The sequence below is a fragment of the Haemorhous mexicanus genome, chromosome 4, assembly GCF_027477595.1.
Source record: "Haemorhous mexicanus isolate bHaeMex1 chromosome 4, bHaeMex1.pri, whole genome shotgun sequence".
Taxonomy (NCBI): Eukaryota; Metazoa; Chordata; class Aves; order Passeriformes; family Fringillidae; genus Haemorhous; species Haemorhous mexicanus.
In genome coordinates, this window is record NC_082344.1 from 60,421,135 (window position 1) to 60,443,713 (window position 22,579).

The following is a 22,579-nucleotide window of genomic DNA, read 5'->3' on the forward strand; positions in this document are numbered from 1 at the left end:
AGCAAAATGAACTTTTATTACTTTTTAGATAAGGAAGAATATTTTTCCTAGGAGTAAGTGACAGACTGATTTAGTTGTTGGGTTTCTTTTTTCCTTTTGAAAAACACTGTGAGTGACATGCAGTCACAAAGTATAATCTAATGATGAATTCTTCTGGGCATCAAGAAAGCTCCCACCTGGAGAGCCATTCTCTAGCAGAGGAAGCGCTGCCAAAACAAATGGCTTCTCTGGAAGCCTGGAAAGTAACACGGACATGTTGGATATTTTGTGCCTTATATTTGTTCTATTCTAATTTTTAATGAAATATTATTCAGTTTCTTAGTGCTGACACAATTTGAGTAGCTGAACTACTGTGTTATCATTTGCAGATATCCCAAGACCAGTGGGGGAGCAGAAGAGTCTAAAAGGACTGGGTATTTAGGTATTGCTGTATATTTTCTGGGTCTGAGCCTTTTCTTGTCCACACCAAGAGGTAGATGAAAAAAACAACATATTACCACTAGAAATCCTGCTGGTTATTTTTTACTCACCAATGATTTGATTTTCTCTTTTGGAAGAAAATGCTTCCTCTATCATTATTTTAGCGTCATGATTTAACACTTAATTTCACATATTATATCTTTTAAACAGATGTGGAAATCTGAACTTAATTTGGACACACTAAATCACAATTATGTTGTCTTTCCATTTAGTTTACATTTGAGGCAAACAGGAATATGCTTATCCAGATTCTAATTTAAAAATTAGATAGAAACTAAATCAACTACTTCAAGAAGAAATTAAAATTTTATCACAAGGCACTGGAAAAAGTCTTCAGCTATACATGTAGCACTAAATACATGCTCAAGGTATTATTAGTATTTATCTCCAAAAGAAATATTTGAAACAAATGAGGAGGAAAGGAAGTCGGTATATATTTTGAAAAGTAGAAACTAGAATGAAACTCTATATTTGTAGAAATACAATTATATGTTGAAATGTAATTATATAGAAGGGATGAAATCATAGCTGATGTCAATTTTTACTGGATGTTATATAGAGCAGATACATGGGCTTGACTGCTAATTGGAGGAAACTTAATTAGGTTTGGTAAACAATAAAGTATTTGCCCTTTAAAGCAAATTTGGAAAAATGCCCCATTCTGACATGAACATTTTGTTTTACATAGAGTATCAAAATTACAGAAGTTTTTATAAGAGAAGTAATTAAAACTCAAGAGAACAAAAAGGAAGGAGTATGCAGAGGAAATTACTTGGAGCCAGGCCCATCAAGAAGAACAGGAGACAAAGAGCAAATGGATGAAAACAAGGAGAGCAAGCATAAAAATAAAGCAGATGAGACTGAGAGAAACATGCAGATTTATGGGGACAGTTCAGTCTATTTGGGTCGCTTCCTTTTTCCTTTGCCTCAGACACAATTCATCTCTGAATTGACACCCACCACCTTATCTGTAAAAATCTGGTAGTCACTTCTGGCACTTCTGTTTCATGCTGTGCTGTATACCTGTAATTCATTCTAAGACACAAGATGAATGTATAGGTGTTCTTGATGTATTACTACCATTCCTGCCTTAGTTCAATCTGTTATGGCCAGCTGCTCCCATATATTTAGAGGGTTTTTGTAACTCACAGAGTTCTGATGCAATGTTGGTGTAGAGCAAAGGGAAATGACTATTGTAAATCTTAATTGCTTCACTGTGAAAACTGTGTATATGTAATGAGAAGGGTTTGCTCCGCATTGTGATAAATTAGAGTTTTCTGTAAGTTTAGCTTCAAAGTAAGCTCAAATCCTGATAATGAGAAAAAATCCTGATCTCTGTTCTTACTACTTTGAATTTCTTTTATAAGAAGAGTCATATCCTGGCTACTTGAGGATTACCCTTATAGAAGGGAAGAATTTTGAGGGTATATGACAAATACAGTACTCTGAATCCTGTCTCTCCACACTCTTACCTCAACCTCCATCACTGAATGTGTTTTTGTCAAAAAATAACACTTGGCAAAAGCTACTCCACATTGTGTTGTTCTTGGCAAGCGTTACACTACACTGTGGTTTCTCTGTCCGTTCAAGACTTCAGTCATTCCATCATTTGGGGGTTGAATCAGACATAAGTTTGTCCCATTGAATAAAAGGAGATATAAATCCTTTTCTAAAGCATTGGTTGGCAATGCGGCATAGGAATTACTCCTTTAAGACTCTTAATAATACAAGGTTCAAGGAATAATATGAAACAAGATGTCAAAACTAAGGTATTGGGTAGCTAAGCCTATAACACTTATGTGCCGCGAAAAGAATTACTATAATTTTGGGGCTGAACACAATGAGAAGGAGATTTGGGATTTCTGAAACACGTCATTATTCATGCAGGGATAGATGGAATCGTAAAGACTGAAAAATTAACTGTGTAAAATTGAACTGGGAGAACTATCATCATTGAAGCATTTTCTAATGGTATGTCATGTGTCATAGTAGACTTTGACAAATTAGAGGTGTTAAGAAGGTGTCTTAAAATGCCCTTTCCAAAATACACGCTGGGGCTTAGGGAGTGCTCCCAGCCTGTGCTAGCCTGACAGAGGTGTTCGAGGAGCGCAGCTGCGATGGGAGCTCCCGTGCGCTCAGTCCGGTCCGTGTCCGGGGCAGCCGGCAGCTAACAGGTGATGCGGGCACCACCTGCGTGCGGCCGCGCAGCGGAGCGCGGCGGGGCGGCCCGGCCCTGCCGCACTCCGGCCCGGGGCAGTCCCCACGGCCGCCCCGCTCCGAGCCGCTCCGGGGCGCAGGTGCCGGCTCAGCCCCGCGGCGGCAGCGGCCTCGTGGGAGCTCGGCTGGGGAGGGAAGCATGCCCAAGCCCCCCGGGTCCCGGTAGGGAAGGGGTCGCGGCCGCGGGCGCGCCGGAGCCCCGCGCCGAGCCCGCCCCGCGCCGCGCGGGTGGCGGGGGAGGCGCCGCCGCCGAGGCGGGGCCGCGCTCCCGTTCCCGCTCCCGCTCCCTCTCCGCTCCGCCGCTCCCAGCCCCGCTCCCGCTCCCATCCCGCTCCGCTCCGCCGTGCCCGGCCCCGCTCCCGCTCCGCTCCGGCGCGGCCCCGCTGCGGCTCCCGCGGCCCCGGCGCGGCGGTGCTGCCGCGCTTTCCCGCCGCGGCTCCGGGCGCCTCCCGCCTCCCGGCATGGACGTGAGGCGAGTGGAGAGCATCTCTGCGCAGCTGGAGGAGGCCAGCTCCACAGGCGGTAGGACCCGGGCAGCGCGGGCACGCGAGGCTGCTTCTCTGAGTTAATCTGGGCTCTCGTCCCCTCTCCTTTGGGCAGCAAGTCTGGCAACTTGGCGTGGGGCGGGGAGGGGGAGCTGCCTGCCCGATTGCGAGGGGCGAGCGCACCGGTGGGAAAATGTGTGTGTGTCTATGGGGACAGTCAGCAAACGCTTAATGCCTGGCATCTCGGGCTGAGAAGCGTTTAGGGGCTTCGCGAATCCCGCCCTAAGCTGCCTGCTCTGACCTAACTGGTACTTTTGCCTTTGCTGAAACCACTTGGAAATGAACCTCCAGGGCACATCCTCTCTAGTTACAAACTCTCAGGAGGTAATTTTGGTCAGGCCCCCTTACACCTCCCTCCTTTGGTCTCCATTGCACCTTTCTGATGCCTAAGTGGCAGCTGTTTGGTGGAGACCAGCTTCTTCTGGTAAGCCTTCTTTAGTGCCTTTCTTTCTCTGTACCTCAAATTGCAGTTACAAATTCACCTGAGAAAGGCTACAGAATAACTTGAATTTTAGGGAGGAAAGAACCATGCCTTGCTATCCTTTGCAGGGATTTTGACTCCTGGAGTCTTAAGAGTTTTTTCCCAGGTATTTAAAAATTAAGCTTCTTGGGTGCAGTGTGCATAAGTGTTGCCGAGAAAGATGTTCAGCTCAAGCCAGCTGGACAAGCAGAGGATAGTTGGACAGTTAATGAAAAACTTGGCAAAACAGGCAGTCAAAAACAGGGAAAACTTCTTTTCTTAGAAAAGATGTTTCTTGTTTTGCAGCTAGATTTCTCATGAACTGTGATGCTAGTGTAGAATAGCAGCCTTACCAACAAGTTGTTTGAAAGACTCAGTGCAATCCCACCATTTGCTTGATTTCTAATGCTTCAGAATGCATCTTCTGCTTGCTTGAATAGGTTCATAGCCATGTGTTCCCTGCTGGATTGTACCTGTTTTTTCTCTTTTCTTAATGTCCTAGTCTTTTTAATGTTTTAGAATGTGCAGCCTTTCATGTAGGATACCAGATCATTTGCGTTGGGGATAGGGAACTTTTGTATTTGACTGTGCTGTCAGCTCAATTGTAAATCCATCTTTGCACTTCACTAAAGTTTTGGGAAAAAATGTGTAGTCATTATAATTATCCAACAAAGAACAAGGTCACTAAAGTGGTGTTGTGAAGTATCTCACTACTTTTCAGATCCAATCCCCCCAAGTTATAATTTAGGCTTTTCCCTCCACGTACCACTTCAGCCTTCCAGCTCTAGCCTCTTAGAGGTCTGAAAGTCAAACTGTTTTTCCGTAACACATACATCATCAGAGACAAACACCGAGCAGGCTCGTGGCTACCTGTGCAACCGCCGTGCAGAACTGTTCAGTCTAAACAAAACTGAGGTCATGATTTAGACATAGTGGGTTTGTACAGCTGTTGTTGAGGAATTATTTGGTTTATGCATCATTAATGTAGGTATTGAAGCATGAAGAGAGTTTAAAGGTTAATTTTTTTTTTTTAACAGGTATAGTTCGCAGTAGCAGGAAAATGTCTATACAAAAATTGGGGAAATATCTGAATCTATGTCATGCAAGTAATAGGAAATACCCAGATGATGTTTTTATGGAAATTGCCTTCAGTTGAGCTGTATATTAGATGTGTTTTCTCTTTTGGTTCTCTTGATATGCATGCGTAGTAGCTTTTAAAAATTAATGACAGCTTTAATTCACTTCAAGCTTGTAATGGTGAAAAGAAGTAAGTTACACTTTTGCACTCCTTTAGAGCAAGCAAAATCTGACTGAAACATGACTTACTGTGGGAAAAACATTTCTCAAAAGTAAGTTTTTATGCCAGAAAAAGAATACAGAAAGATAAAAATGACAGAGCTAAAAGGAAATACCTCCTTTCTTTTGGAGAAAGACATACGTTACTCAACAGATATCTCATCACCAGTGTGATGTGATGTGAAGCTAACAAGTGTCTAGCTTCACTCCTCTGGGCTTTCTTCTTATGTGAGAGAGCCCATTTATTTTCATCTTCCCACAGTTTTGGCCCTTTTTTGTCTAAACTTTCCTTTACACTTTTCTCTAGCTGTCTCCCTCCAGGCTCTTAAACGTTCAACTCATTTTCAGTTCCATCAGCATTTCTGAATGTACCTGTCTGTTGCATTTTTAACAAGGAAGGTGGATTTTTCGTATTAATTCTCTTCAAATAGAATCATAGCTTCAAACGTTAGTCATTTTAAAATGGTAATGCCTGCAGTGGAGTTGTTACTGGGATTTGATGTTAGGGCACGAGAGTCAGAAAATGAAACCAACAAAAGCGCGACTATTCCTCAATTTCATTTTTCCAAGTGAAATAAAACCCAAATAATGCACAGGCAGCTTGAATAATGAGAATTATTAATGAAAAAGGCAACATTTTGTGCCTTTTAACAGGTAGTGACTGCCTTAAGCTGATCTTCTCCTTACATTTAATTTTGCACTTTGCAGGGCTTCTTCTGATTCAAGGGCATTCAAATTAATGTCAATTGAAGCACCACTGAGAGTTGTTGAAGTATGAGACTGTTTCCTCTGTAGAATACTGAGCCATTGTAAGGATGAACTGTTTCATTCCTCTGCCTCATGAGATTGTCTTTATCAATGTTTCATCTATCAGAAAGCTGCATTTGTGCTAGTGATAGTCAAAACTCATCTGCTGCTGGGTAAAGGCATGCAGTGTCTTAGCAAAATGAGAAGAGCAGAGGGAGATTATCAGTAAAAGTTTGTGTGTGTAAGAATAAGTTTAATCACAAAATGTCCTGTGGGTTCAATATCTAGGACAAACTTAAGCTGTTGGGAATACTAATATGAATAAGACATTATCCCAGCAACTGGTTGCTTTGCTTTAGGGTGTGATGAATTCAGAATGGGCATTGTGCTGACCAGTATGACCATGCTTATTCAAAAAACATAAATATTTATGAAAGCCATTGTGTCATTTATGACAAGTTTTGAAGAGTTTCAGTTATTAGACAAGGCAGTTGCAAATTATTCATGTTATGAAAAGGGTTGTAATTTCTACATTGTGGGCAGAAGTACCACAGTGGACCAAATAGTATTATTAAGCAGTGTTTATCCAACTTTAAGTTTACTTAGAGTTAAATATTCTCTGCCAAACCTCTGAGACATCGTTGTGCACTAGTGCTCACTTTTGCTTTTAATGAATGACTTGTTCTTGTTGCTTGGGGCATTCTTAGAAGACAAAGGAAATAGAGCTAAAAGGACAAAAAATTACATATTGAATAAGCTGAAAATAGGAAGTTAGGAAAGTGGATGCTAAGAAAAAGTAAGAAAGTGATAAAAAATATACTGGGAAACAATTACAGGAAAAAAAGAAGAGGTGGGAGGAGGGAAAGGAGGAAACATTTTGTATCTCACATGTTTAGCTACAAAATCTGTTATGTGTTAGTGGTGTATATTGGATCAATTTCTTTATATCCCAGTTGGGATTCATTTGACACAATGAAAAGCAGGCAGTGACTTTCCAAGTGATTTGCACTAATATTCATATCAGTGTGATCAGTTGGTTTGGCTGGGAGCTCCATCCGAAGAATATGTCAGTCAATAGTCAGCATCACTATTTTTACTAATGATCTGTTGTCTCCAGACACTTCATCATTGGACACTTTTCAGATTCAGATGGTCAGGGTGCTGAACTATCTTGTCTAGACTGTGCTAGAAGTGCTGCTTGCAAATGCAATGCTTTTTCTGTGAAATCTCCAAATACATCAGGGAAGGAATAAATTTAATGGACTCATGAACTAATAAAGGACGTATATGCGTGATGGACATGCAAGGAGATGCAAAAATTTTCAGTGTAAAATATACACTCTACTCCTGCAGGGTGGAAAAAACAATTGGCACTTGAGAGAACTGACTGCAGTATATAAGACTCTGTATAAAATTTGAGTTCTGCCACCATCTCCAGTTCCTCTGTTCAGTGAGTATAAAGAAGTAATTATATGCAAAATTCTGCTACAGAGAGTCATATTTGACATGAATGCTGAAAATAAAGGCTTTCCATCAATATAAATTTTACATAATGTAAATATCAATTTTTACAAAATACGGCTTTCTTCTTAATTATTCTGTCTGTCAAGATTACCACCTATGCTGTGAGAGTTGATATATAAATAACTGAACATCTGGACAAGCTTCAGGTATACCTGTCTGAGAGAACTTATGCTTTCCTGGGGTTTTTAGACATTTTGAAGTGTATAGAGGCAGATTTGGTACCTAACAGTAAGTGTAGCCATCAAAGAAGTAGATGGTGTGTGTCATGGAAAGCTTTTACAGCTTTTGCAGATAAGCACTTAGGACTTTGGGTTGGAGCTGAATATTTGATCTGTGCGGCATTCAGCTGTAATCTATCCCATCTCAGTCTCTCAGTTTACCATTGTGATTTATTCGGAGTCTTTGGCACTTGAAAAAGAAAGTATCTAAAAATACAACGCCTGATTGCTTCACTATTTCATAGATATGTGCATTCCTGCCAGGCTGTCCTACTATCATCTCCCCATCCCCCTTCCCAATTCTGCTTGTCCTCTCTTTCTTTCAGGTACCAAAATAGACTGTATTTGAACTCTTCCTTGCCAAACAGATGCTAGCTGTTTATTGTCTCCTTTGAGCAGAGACCATTAGTCCTGTTTAAGATGAGAAAACATTTGCAAACAGTTGTGGTCTTGGAAGTCAAGGATCCAGATTTCAGTTGTAGTTGACACAGTCTGAACCAAGTGGGATTCCCTTCTTTATAAGCATACACTTCTAGGACTTAAGAAGTACAGATACCAAACCTTCATTATTTGGAGCACAGTGTGGCAGTGAAGGTGAAGGTGGTTAATGGATAGTTTGTCTACATAATATTTGGCCTGAACTGTAATGTGTGCCTGCATCAAAAGCAACTGGACAACAGTTTAACACAGGCATTTGTTTTTTTGTTTGTAGTTGTCCTTTCAGAATCCTAGTTTCTCTGGCAAGGGCTTTGCTTTCTATTGCTTTGATGGCTGAGAAGTGTTTGGCCTGGATTTCCCACTGAGTACACCAGGTAGAATGAGGAAAATAAGTGAAATTGAATGGAATGTATGTGTTTTGGAGCCTATAGAACTATGGAAAGCATGGAATCCAGCTATTCTGTGATGTTCTTAATTATTACCTCGTAATTGTGTTACAGGAGTCTTAGGATCATATAGATCATGGTTTCATTTTTTTTTTTCCTCATCATTTTCCATTCTCACACACTACAGGAGAGATTGTTTCTGTTATCACCTTCATGCATGCAGCAGCAGAGGAAGTTGGGCTCTAGATTTATTTCTATGAATTTGGGAGATCTGTAGACAGCAATAAACTGGCAGCAGTTTAAAATATGTGGTTGGGTTCGAAATATATTGAATTCATTCGCCTCTAAGAATAAACCCAAACAAAGAATAAAAGCTGTATATCTGAGCTCATACTGTGTTTTATTTCTGGCAGCCCAGCAGAGACTTAATATGGTATTAAAAGGAGCTCTCTGTCAGAGGTCTGAAAATAAATATAGTGTTTCTCTTTTATATTCTTTTTCACCTATAAAGCAAATTTCTTTAGAGGTGCACTTTATAGTTGTGATCCCCTGTTTTATGTTTATAATTTACACTGCAGTAACACAAACAGTGGTATGAAAGTCACAGATTCTTATGTGTCCACTGGAGAAATGAACTACAGGTGGAAGGCATGATAATAGAGAATTCTAAAATGTAGATGTTTTGCCCTATTCGTAAAATGATGCATTTAAATGTTTGGATTTTATTGTAGGAGATAATGTCTTTGTTTGTCTACCAGGTATTTTTCACCAGATAATGCATAATCCCCAAGCACAGTTAAATGCTTAGCACTACATAGCACTTTATACCCATATGCCACAAAGTTGCTAAGTGTGACAGAATAAAAAGAAATATTCCAAATCTGAATGTCCTAAGACATAGGCTCAAAGGTGGTTGATCTATATCATGCAGTCAGTAAGAAAGGGTTTGCTATTTTATTGACAGGTAAAAAGCCCCCCCAGTTTTACTGATAATATTTTCTTGTTCTCACAATTTTCAGTTACCTCTCTGTATCTCCAAAATATATATGTATTATGAACACTGCTATAGTTATTAGGCTTTAGTAGGAAAAATCTTATTTTTTGAATCAAACTTTTATTAATAATCCAGAAGGAACATTGAGGATTTATTAAAAAGGTAAACAGTAGCCATAAAGTGTGTTGATGGGTCTGATTCTTCACAGTGGGAACAACCAGAACAGCAAGCATGTTATCCCAGTAAGTAATTTGATTTTTGTGACTATTCCTAAACCTTTTGATACTGGTGGGAATAATTGCAATGAATAAGGATTTTTAAAATTAAATGTAGTTATTTGACTTAGACATTTCTGTGATATTACAGTGTGTGTTATAATAAAAACACATTGAAAAACAAGTTTTGCCAAAAGATAAACATTTTACGAAGAAAAGATCTATCCAAAATATTTGTAATAAATTGAAAAAGAGAAAAAAAGTTTGATTTTTAGAAAAATAATTTAACATGGGTACATGATACAACTTGAAACTGTCGTCTTTTGAAAGTCACACTATATAACATCTGTCAGATACAAGCCCTATTGCAACTGAACATTGAGGTTTGGGATTTTATAATATGTAGAGATGTCTGTGTTCATGCTAAGCACCATAAATTAGCAATCTATAATCACGTTTTCAAAATCCCTGCACCAGTACTACTATAAAGGGGTTTGTTTTGGTTTGTTTCAGTTTTTTTTTTTTCCATAAAAGTTGCATCTCATAGTTTCAAAGAACACTTGAGAAAGATTGACCCTTTTTGAGATTGTATGTTTTAGAGTGTGCCAAAGCATGTTGCACCAAGTGCTCCTTGGCATTTTGCAGCAGGAGGTGCTCCCTCCCTGTCCAGGCACTGAGAGGGGTCAGGGAAAGCCCCTGCACACACACACACACAGAGACACAGACACAGGCACAGGCACAGACACACACACACAGAGACACAGAATTAGCACCATGGCTGGCAGGAGCATCCCTCTCTGTGCATGTGCTTTCCCTGGGCTGTGGGGAGAATGAAAAGTGCACTGTGGGATTACAGTCCCTACCTGAGTGGTTAAAAAAAGGAGAGGACAAAGACCAAGAAATGCCTTTTGTGTGTGTGGCTTTAGTGGTGTCTGAGCGAATGGACTTGGGGATCTGCTGTTCTGTTACCTTTAGACAGAGACAATTTGTCGTGGTTTGAGACACAATTGAATCCTGTTTTAAGGAATTCTGTCTTAAAAAAAGTAGGAGAAAAGTCCTAAAGAATAGTCCATTGAAGCAACATAACAGATGTATATCAGGGATATGCAACCATAGATTCATGTTTGGCTTCATTGTGTGCTGGTAGCAATATGATACGTGTTTCCTCAGATCACCATAGGTCTTGAGTTTTGACAGTAGCTGGTTTTAACCCAGGACACCCAGATATCCTTAATCATTCTGGCTGTTGACTTATATTCCAATGTTCAGGAAGTGAATTGCATATCTTCTGATTCATGCTTTTTATTCTGTGTATTATTTTCCATGTTGATTTATGGACATTTGAGGTTATTGTAAAGTATCACCTGTTGCAGTGCTATCTGTAAAGAAAGATAAATCTAGGCTGTTTGTTTGAGGTTTTGTGTGGTGGCAGCATCCACCTGCTGGTAACTGAAACAAGTACACATTAAAATTCATTGTTATTTTTAAAAAGGTGCTGTAATTGACATACACACACTCTTAAGTGCTGCCCTGATTTCTGCACTGCCAGTCTACCAAATCCAAGATGTCTAAAAAAAAAAAGAAAAATAAAAAAAGTAGATATGCAAGTTGTGAGGACGTAGAGTATGATTAAAATACAGAGAATTTCATGCTATCGTTTCAGTAATTAGGTCTACTTTATATATTGCATCATTTATTGATCTTTGTGGTAGTGTTGAAGTGGGGTTTCCCAGTTTCTTTTTTTTTTTTCTTTTTTTTTTGAATATGCCACATTGTGCATTATCATCCCAGCCTACCTTCCAGAACTGGGTAAATGAGAGAAGCACCTCTGTGTCTAGAATCTATCTACTCACTTCATTGTTTGCTCCAAAGATGTTGCTTCCAGCCTTCTCTGCCTGGCAGATTGGAGAAAGGAAGTCAAAGAGCGGGATGGGTTTGGTAGAAAGGTGATGGTGTTGCCCTTTCTGCCTTCTTTTACATTATGATGACTATGAACCTCTTTGCAGGAGATTGACACCTCCAACTCTCTCAAGCAATGGCTCCTGCTTCTGTCTATTTGTCACTTGGAAGCACATGTGAATCCCTAAATGGGCACTTTCTGACCTTTTTTGCATAATCTTTTTCCTCAGAGGGATTTCTTTTTTAGGTTACATTCTTGGTTGGTTGATTGTCAGTCAAAGGAGAGGAGAGTAGGTGGTGCATCTACCTAATGCATGTTTTATAAAACAGAATTCTGATAGACTGGAGGAAAAATAGCACGTGGAGGTTTAAGTGAGGAGGAAACAGACATGACGGATGCTATAGTGACATAGTTCTTTACATTGCACACCTGCTGTCAAGTTTCTCCCAGTACCTTAAATCTTTACTAAAAATATTAACTAGCAGGACTTAAAATTAGACAGACTTATACACCTCATTTATTGCTGAACTTGCAGGGTTGAACAATATTTAGGCATTATTTTGACTCATAAAAAGACTTTTGTCAGTAACACCTTCTGTTTGCATTCAGCTACTTTTCTCATACTAAACTAGAATAAAGCAATTCTGTATTTCAATATAGACTTATAAAGGTCTCTTCTTGTATCTGAAGTCCTTGAGCTACCGCAGACTTGAGAATCAGTATGTTTTCTTGTTCTTGAAAATATGGGAAGTGTTCAGCTAAAATCCCATGTTGCACTAAAAAAACCAAACCTGTACTGTTAATTTAGCTTGTTTTACTTTGCCAGAGTTCAAAAATGACTGCTTATACTTAGAAATGCAAAAGTAGGAATATTTTGACCTGTTTAGATAGTAAAACTATCTAAAAGGTATGGGTAAATGTCTAATGTCTTATTAAGCAGTGTTTTATCAGCAGTTGCTTTAATCAACAGCACTTAAATTACTGCTAGGCTGACAATCTGTTAGGACTTTTTCAAGGGAACAATTTAGAAAAAAGTAGGCTTTTTTTTGGGTGTATTTTTCTTTTCCTTTAAAGAACCCAGAGCATTAATAATGTGTTTTCATGTAAGCCTTTTCACTAAGAATACGTACAGAAATGCTGTCAGCTAAGTGACAAATTCCTTCATGAAAACGAACAAGAAAACGTTGATGGCATTATCAAGCCTCTCTTTGGTAAGCAGAAACTCACAATGCTGACTGTGGAGGTGGTACGGTATACTTTCCATTCTGCACCTGTAGTGTTAGAATAAATGAGTATGCAATAGTGAACACACAGTCCATTAGGTAGTTTCTTGTTGCAATAACACAGAATGTTTTGTGTTCCAAGAAGGGTGTTTATTGATTAAATTCACTAGCACTTAAACAATTAATGTAGATCTGGGTCCATCAGTGCCTGTTTCATTACGATTGAAAGCCTGATCTTGCAGCAGTTGCAGTTCAGTGCAGTGTTCGTAACTGAGGATCAGCCTGTTACACTTAATAAAGGCATTTACTCATAACTGTTTGAGCAGTTGACTTTTTCTTCAGACTTTTTCTTCAGATTCTGAAACTTATTACAGAGAAGGGAAAAAACAAAGCTTTCATCTCTTTCTGCCTAGTCCATAATTTCATAAGCCAAAACTGGGGCCGCAGGGGATACCCAGCTATATTGACAGGACACCCTGTAATGCTGCTACGATCTTATCATGCTAATATAATGAAAAAGAATAGGAGAATGTGAGAAGCAAATAGAGATATCAAAAGGAACCTGTTTACCTATTCAAAATATTGGAGAGCATTTCTAATCCAAATCACCAAATCTGCAACTTTTAAGAGGTAATTAGTCAGTTGATTAGTCAGTTAATTATTTCCTTTCTGGACAGCAAAACTTCCTCAAGGAATGCTGAGATTTTTGAGTAATATCTTCATTTGAGAAACTTTCATTATAAGAAAAAAATCCTGCTGCTGACAGAGTTGTGACTTTTCTGGCTGAGGACAAAAGAAATAGACCTATACTCAGTCAAGTTTACATGTTTGTGTTTGTCTCTGAATGAGGGTGACTAACCAGGCTGACTGCATACAGTTGTGTGTAATCTATACAGCCTGCTCAAGGCTAAAGCCTGATACAAAATCCAGCTCAAAAATTTTATTACATTGGATTTCATTTGTAATTTTGAGATAAAAGCAATAAAAACCCATGGAAGCACAGAAAAATGTTTTGGAAGGGAAGCTGAGAAGTCTTCCTGTTTCTCCTGATTCCCCAAAGTAGGATCAAATATTCATATTCAGATTCAGATGACTTTTTGCTCAATGTACTTAAAATTCACTACTACTGGGTGCTTTATGACATTGCTGGTTAATCTATTCCCGAATTTATCTTTTCTGATACAAACTGTTTCCTAGTCCTAAAGTGAATCTTCTTACATTTAAAGCCTGGTACCCAAAATGGATGAAATACATAGCCAAGATTTTATAGTACTGAATAGGACAAAAAAATTTTTTTGGTATGTCTTAGATTTTTGTCTTGTTTATAGTTTTAAGTCTGAACTGCTGTCCCTTTTACAGCAGCCTTCCACTTATCCTCAGCCTGTGATTTAACATGGTCAGCAGTGGCAGACTTCCCAGACAACTTCCCAGTTGTCACCTAAATAGTTTTTCTCCATTCTGTTTCAACAAGATAGATAGTTTCTCTGGAAGTTTGCTTGATAGGTTCTAAATTATCCTTTACAAATGATAACTGTTTTTGAATGTTGCTTTTTATCTTCTGACTTTCAAACTTGTTGGAAGCTTACTGACAACAGTGCTTGAAATTGGAAAATTAAAGGTAGGCTAAAGATTTCAACTCTTCTGCCTATCACAAATGAGAGATTTCAGCTTGTCCCTATTGATGGTAATTTTTGTCATCCTGCAAGAGCTCTGTAGGTTGCTGCTTCCATGGAGATGAGATCAGCTGCTCTCAGTTTGTGTTGGGAGTAAGGTGTGCCCTTGCCGTGCACAACTCTTTGTATGAATCAGTTCTCGAGAATTTGGGATGAGGCAGGAATCATTGTCTTGCAAGAAATAACAACCATCAGCTTTTCCTCATCATATGGAAAGCTTGATGGAAGGATGTGTGGATTCTCAAGGGCCTCCAGAACTCTTTTATGATCTGAACAGATATTCCAAATAAATAAAGAAGAACAGCTTAACTTGCACTGCTTTCCAGCTGTTTATTGCATTTGGATCTTCAGAAAGAAAACTTTGTCAGTGACCCTTTTATGAACTCTATCTTTTCTAAGAATATTTTATCTCTTGAACATTTGATATGTAGCATGAACGTAGTTCTCTCTTCCATAAATAAAAACTGAAGACAGTTACTTTAAACAATTTTTTAACATGAAAAGTCAATGTCACAGGCAATAGCGAAGCTTTTGAAGTTTCAAGCATTTCTTATTCAGATTATTTTTATCAGTGCTGTACTATCTCACACTTGATAAGATGTGCCTCCGCTTTTATGAGTGTCTTTACTAAATGCTATTATAATGAAAAAACAGGGTGTGCTCATTCCTCTCTCATTTTTCAAGGCTGATGTATCTAGGAGGCTTTAATCAAGAAGATGTCATATATTTTACTTTTATACCAGTTTAAGCTTTTCTAGTTATGATTTTTGGTGTGCATACTCCAAAAATATTTAGCTTTTGTCCACTGCCTGATTAAAACCACCATTAGAATGGCACTTGCATACAAATGGCCATAGAGAATTTATTATCTGTCTTTCTCAAATTCATTTTTATAGTCTGATAGTTTAGGGATATGGTTCTTTAAGGTTGTAGCTCCGGGAGAGTTCTGTGATAGCTGGTCTGTGGATGTTAATAAATTAATCTGTGTTTGACTTCAGTTGTGAGATGTGATAAAGCTGTTTTAATGAGCCCAGGCAGAGGCTTTTTTCAGGCAGTCCTCTGGAGGCAGGGAGCTGGTGCTCTGGCTTTATACCAGTCGGCATTCCTTGCTTTGGCTTTGTTGGAAAAATCTTACACTTGATTTTTATATGAATATATAACATCATCTTCTTTTCTGTATACTTTGGGAACTTCACAGTGTTTTGATTGACAGTTACTTTGTTAACATCCATCATAACAAATCTATTTTATACATTGTGTGTCTTTGTCTTCACATCATTTATTCTCCCTCTGAATTTTAAGTGTTCTACAAGTATATCATTCTAGCACTGCCCTTTTTCTTCAGAACAATTTTGTTAGACAGTTGACCTTAGCTGGAAATAAAGTGTGTAGTGAGTTCTATTTGTTGTGTCTGTTTCTGGGTAACTTTTTATTAGTCTATTCATAAGTCTTTTATGAAACTATTAAGCCAGTAATAACATATCTTTGATAGTACTGTGATGGAGAGAGAACTACATTATTCTTGGATGATAGGATCACAGTGCTTTTTGATCAGAATTGTCACCATCTTAAATTACTGGACACTTACTGAAGTCTTGAAGAATAATTTATAAGTGATAGAGAAATGAAATTGAGAAGTCTTGTGGGAAAAACTGTTACTTTGTCAGTCTAGGCATTTGGGCTATGCCTACATATGGGAAACTGGCTGATTAAGAATAATGAGTAAGAATTTTTACAGAGTTCTGTGAGTGACCAAGACATAGACTCAGACTGGCAGGGAATCTGAATGGTTTATTCAAAAGAAACGAGCTGGTTTTATACACTTTTTCCAGGCACAGTATTCCCTTCTATGGTAATTCTCACTATGTGACCTGTCCCATGTTGCCACATCAGCTGCACAGATTGTGAATGTCCTGCTGTGGGGTGATCAGGAGCTGTTTGCCCATCTGTCATCTTCCAGCAGGCTCCTCTCCATAGGCTCTGCCACATGGCACCTCCTGCACCCATGGCCAGGTGGACACAAGCCCCCGGGTGCCCCCCTGAGCTGCCACGTGCTCCTGTGCCACCGTGGGCCCCTCTGCCACCGCGTGTCTCTGCAGTCACACCCCACAGCCCGCAGCTCAACTCCATCCCCTCTCTTCCTACAGAGTTCCACTGCAGACTAATTCTAGTCTAGTTCAATTGACTAAATGCCTGCTAATATTTGTAGTGCATTAAGTGAGCTTCTAGAACACATCTTCCCACTTAGTTTCACCTAAAACAATCTGTGTATTCCGAATGCTTTCCATGGTGGGAGCCATTAGGTGACTTGTGAAAGCTTGTTCCTGATCTGGGTGGAAAAGCAGATAGGTCCACATGTCAGACAGCACTCTAGGAGCTTTCCCATTCTCTGGGGCCCAGAAGTTGTGTGAGCTTGTTTGAACATTTTTATCTCTTTGGCAAATTCAAATACAATCCTTTCTATCTCAGGCAGTACTTAGAGAATCATGCTAAGATTTTAGTTTTTTTTTTTTTTTTTGAGATTAGGCCTACTTATTTTAGAATTTACTATATTAATACCTCCAAAATTGTGTCTTTTTAGGATCAAATTTTCTGAGAGAGATTTTCTTAACATCTAATCACCATCATCAAGCATCATCATCATTATACAGAAGCTGCTTCTCATTTTCTGATAGAGAATGATTTCTGATAGCCTTTCTGCTATCACTTGCCTGATAGACAATTTGCAATTAATTCTTATTGTGTGTATTCAGGCTGCTTGTTTAGTTGTGACTGGAACAGCACATGTGCAGAACATATTACAGACCTGCCATCAGCAAGATGCCTTCTTCAGCAGGCAAATGTATAACTGTATCAAAAATAAACATCATAGAGTTTAACAGCAGAATACGTGTGCTCGAGTTTCAGTGCTGGACTTGGTCAATACACCATTTTACATTGGCTGTTTGCAGAGAGTTCTGCAAGTGGATGCAGCACACCCTGGTAACTTGCTGTAATTTCTGTGTTTCAGGATGCTGTTGCTTGTCCAGAGAGAATATAAAATTTCAGTAAAAACTGAGAAAAAAAAATTAAGTCAGTAGTACTGCAAAGAGTATAACCCTGCATGAAGGTTGGCTGTTTTCAGAAATGACATTAGTTTGTTGTGGCACTGGAGTTGGAACTTTTAGAATAGTGGGTCCAAGAACAGCTTGTTGAATATTTTTCAAGACTGTTTTCAAGTACTTTTAGAGTTTGGATATATGAATTGGTTAGGGTTTTCCTTGAACACCCTGGCTTTGAAATCTAATATTAGATTAGAGTGTTTGCTATAGAAATAGCCACAAAGCCAAATTAACTTGAGTTTATGTTTGTCAAATTTTCGTGCTGAATAACTACACCTCACAATTTCTTTCTATGTTAAGGAATCAAATTTATATTCAGAGTGATTATACTTCTTTTAAATGTTACTAAATTGCTTCTAAATCACATTATTTCAAAGATGATGCAACTACCAGATTTATTCTTAGCTCATGTGAGTACTTTCTCAGCCTACTGCAAAAAATGTTTTGAAATCTCGGATACATGCAGACTTATCTCCTGTATTCAGTGAACTTATGAAAAAGTCACACAGGTTTATTTTTCCCAGAATTTTATAATGGAAAGGCTTTCCATAATGGAAGCTAAAAGCAGTAATTATTACTGGCAATTTCTAGAAGTTAGAAAGTGACTGAAAGTTTCTATTCAGCACTGGTGAGGTGACACCAGGAGGGTGTCCTGTGTCCTTTTCTGGGCTCACCAGTACAAAGGACACATGGGCAGAGTGGAGAGAATCTACCAAAAGTTCATCAAGGTGATGAATGGACTGGAGCATCTGTCCTATGAGGAAAGGCCTTGGACTGTTTGGCCTGGAGGAAAGAAGGCTCAGGGAAAATGTCATTAATCAATCAATACTGAAGGGAGGGAGCAAAGAGGGCAAAGCTCTTTGCAGCAGTGCCCAGTGACAAGAGCAGAGCCAGGGGGCACAAACACAGGGGGAATCTCTGCACATGAGGAATGGGGGAGTGACCAAGCACTGGACACAAATTACCCTTGGAGGTTGTGCAGTCTTCCTCCTTGCAGATATTCCAAAGCCATCTTCAGATGGTCCTGGCCAAACCTGCTATAGGTAGCCCTGCTTGAATAGGGAAGGTGAGACCAGATCACCTCTGAAGGTACCTCCCACCTCAACTATTATATGATGCTGGGACTGAAACGTACAACACTTTTTTTTAAAGAGTATAATAACTGTAAATATATTTCTTGGGATGCTTATGGGATTTTCTTTGAATTTTTCATCTTTGCTCACATTTCTATCCACAGTTTTATATATAAAAGTTATTTCAGGAATGTTTCTCGCTGAAGAGAAGAGAAAACTGGTTGAATATTTTTCAGTAAATGACAGGGAAGACTGTTGTTGCATATGAAATTGAAAGTGGTTCTGCAGTGTAAGATGCACTTAACCAGTAGTTCATGGGTTGGAATGATGTTCAAAGTTAAGTGATTGAGTTCTCAGAGCACTGCATAGACACATCCAGTCCCCCAGTTTTCTTTAACATGTACTCCAACATGTAAGCACTCAAGCATTGCATATTATTGACATGATCTATTGAAACTAATTTCTGGAGAATGGACTGTTGTGTCAATATAGTTTTCTTTTCTGTTAAGACTCCTGTTAGTTTTGTATGCTTTAAGACAGAATCTGTTCCTTCTGCCGTTTCTCTAGAGGATTTCTCTAGATCTGTCTCTTCAACCTTGTTGGTCATCTGTTTTTGTGAAGAGTCTACAGAGAGCATTAATAGCTGGAAATTTAAGTCATTACTGTGAAAATGTTGGATCTGTACGCATATGCACATAGAGCATGAAAAGAATCAAAAATAATTGAATTTTCTGTTTCATTGTGTTGGTGTGTATGGTACTTGATAGTGTTTTACATCTATAGTATATGTAAAAGAATTGAGCAGAGAAATAAAAATGCTGGTGTGGGGTAAAGTCAAGATACTGGGTTTTGCAGAATGTTTCCAAACCCGAGTCCTGGATGTGTACTAAGATGACATTTTTTTCTCAGGGAAAATGTAAACTAGGTTAGGGGTTCTGGAGTTCTTTCATATTTTTCACTTTAGGTGATTTTGAAAGTTTTTTATGTGTTTTAGCCCACAGCAGCAGCATCTAGATATTACATAATGACCCACTTAAGAAAGGCAGTCAGAACAGATGCTGTGAGACTGTGCTTTAACTCACATAGAGAAGATCTCTCCAGTCAGGTCAAAGAATTTTGCATTTGCTTGTTGAACACTGGGAGTTCCTCAGCAGAACTCAGGTCAATATTAGCCTGTTTTGTAAAGAAGGAAGTTTGGTGGTTGTATCATAACATAAACCAGATACTCTTTATCATTATTTGAAAATACATTTTCACCTAACCTGAGGTTTTGTCCTTAATGCCAGGTGAGATACTGGTATCACAATTATGGGTTTGTTTCTCTTTGTTTTTCTTTTTTTAAATGCCGATGGAAAAGTGAATCTTTAGTTCTTAAACTTTTTTACTAAAAATTATTGTGTTAATGAAAAACACATTAAAATGTTCTAGGCAAAAGCGTGAGCTGAAATGTTTGTGCTTTCCAGAGCTCTTCTTGTTAAAAAAGAATGGTCTTAAGTAGTACTTGTTCATTTTTTAAATACACTATCAATTTACCCTGCTTTACTAGCATTTGCTACATTTTGCTGAAATTAAGCAAAAAAAGCCCCAACACAGAAAAAGCCCCAATCTTTAAAAACTTTTCAAATAGTTTTACTTTAAAATTTTGATAATCAGATTATATTTTGTGTCGAAGGCACACATAGGAAAATTACCCATTAGATTTTACAATCTCATGGGAGTTTAAAAAGAGTTTAATACTCTGAGATAGTTCTGATGGGCACATTAGCTCTGTAACAGTTCTGAGGCAAGACAGACTTTAATGAATGTCTTCATTCTACGTGTCTCGTACAAAAGACTCCAGTGGGACATTTGGTCAAGGTATCTTTCTGTTCTGGAAATATAATCTATTACAGCTTGTCAATATTATACCAGTTATTTTAGTAGAGAGAAGACAGTTCAATCAATAATCTACTTATTATAATTTGCTTGTTATACTCCTCCACATTTTTCAAAATGAAAATAAAAAACAAATCCTTAATTTTCAGAAGTGAAAATTAGAATTTCCATATAATAAAACATGGCTACAGCTGTGCCTAAAACAAACCACTAAATTTATAATAATTAAAAGTTTCAGGAAATACTTCAACTGCTATGCTTGAGCTTTTCAGTACATCCCACCCACCTGTAGTAGATCTGCTAATCTTATACTACCTTTTGGCTAAAAATGTTGGACTAAATTGAACACAGTAAGTATCCATTTGGTTTTGATTTGATTTTCTATTTTAGATATGAATTATATTCAAAATACTTCCGCTTCTTCACAGATTTTTTTTTTTTTTTGGAACATAAGAACTGCATAACTACATTATGAGTGTTCATACCCTTCCACACTAGGAAAGCAATTGACCAAACCTCCTATAGGTAACAGGCTATCAGAAAACAGCTTCGCCCCAAGCTGGCAAGCCCCACATTCTTGGAATGTGCTGTTTTTGCAGCAGAGAGCTCTGTGGTGCTGCTTGGTGAAGTCTCAAGGAATGTATAGCCAAGGATGGAGACAGTGGAGTTAGTATTTTGCAGGGAGTAATGCAATTTCCTGGGACAGGTGTCATATTCAAACTCACAAAGCTGTAAGTGCAGAGCACAGTGTAGGTGGAATTGCAGAGACCCAAGCTGTTTAAAATGATTTGTTTCTGGAAAACTCTAATGATTGACACAAATTGGTAGATGGACTTTTGCAGCTCCTTTGCTATTAACACCTTTATTTGGTGATGTGGAGTCAGTCATGGGAGAGGTAAGTCATAAAATCCAACTGGACTTATGCTTGAAAATTAAAGATATTAAAGGTATTTTTGATCAGGAGAGAGCCTTGCTCTGCTTCTTCAAGCTCCATGACACGATTATCACTACTGAAGGTGGTAATCCATGCTCTAGATTGCAAGAAAAAGGTGTTCAGAAGAGCCTGGTTATATTAGTTTGCTACCTTTTACCAAGTTAACGTAGAACCCCTTCAAGACCATTGTTCTTGCATTCACTAAGTATGATGACTGTTAATGGTAGCTTGGGGCAGCCTAGGGATAAATGAAACTTTAATTAAAGCTAATGCTAAATGCTGTATTTAGGCGCCACCTTTAGAAAATAAAATCACTTAGGTTCAGTTATAAAGCTCTGGAATTAGTACGCTGACAGTGATTTTAAGGGGGGAATTAGTGAAGTAATTTATTCTTTTTACATTGTGTCTTCTGTCTTGCAATCAAGTTGAGCTTTTCAGGTTGGGACATAGATGATACTGAAAGTCGATAGCATACTTTTTTTTTTAATATCCTGTTTATTAACGTTGAAGTTAATGAGCCCCTAATTACTTTAATGCGGATGATAGAAAGCTTAGATACTATCATGTGATTAATCTAGGAAAGGATTCTCATAACTAGTAATAGGGGAAGCACTTACGTTTAAAATTGTTTTCACTGAAGAGCCACTTCTTGTGGTTTTATGTGATTATTTTATAAAAACTCTTTTATCTTTTGAGTGCTATAAACACTTGCTTAAAGCACATTAGATACTTTAAGCTTCTGAAACAATGGATAATTTTCATGCTTTTCCTTTCTGTACATTTGAACATGTCTGAAGTTACATTACATAATGCAGTAGTATTAGATCTGTATTCAAACAGAAAATAGAAAAATGAATGGGGGGGAAGAAAAAGAGGCAGAGATCTTGTCTGTCTTCCCATTGTTGCCACTGTTTTTTTGATCCTAAGTGGTTATCATGACTAGATGTCTTTCTGACTTAGTCTTTAAAATGTATGATGCAGCTGCTTATTTACAGCTTGTAACTCCCTTTAACATGAGAGGAGAAATCATGCAGCAAGAGGATGGGTTTGATGCTGCACAGTCCATGCATAATGGGGTATTAAAACCAGGGTGGCTGCTGCTTTATGCTTCTGTTCAATCAGCCTAAGACCTTTCTTTATGTAGGCTGGCAAAGTTGAGGTTTCTGTAAGTAATAAAGACTGCAGTTCAGCATGTTTGATGGGATAACCTCAGTGCTTTGCTGTTCTATTCAAATTATAATTCAACCTTTTGCAAAACCAATCAAATATTGATGTTAGGT

At 38.4% G+C, this 22,579-nt stretch overlaps 1 protein-coding gene across 2 annotated transcripts in view; it reads left to right on the forward strand.

The window, feature by feature from the left end:
- The first annotated feature begins 3,130 nt into the window (after nt 1-3,130).
- The window catches only part of KCNIP4 (potassium voltage-gated channel interacting protein 4), a 389,223-nt gene continuing 369,774 nt past the window's right edge, over nt 3,131-22,579 (forward strand). The window contains exon 1 of one of the 2 annotated variants that reach the window (XR_009486283.1): nt 3,131-3,219. The gene's annotated coding sequence lies outside the window, so the exon portion shown is untranslated. The remainder of the gene's footprint in view (nt 3,220-22,579) is intronic. The other variant, XR_009486281.1, reaches the window with a different exon arrangement.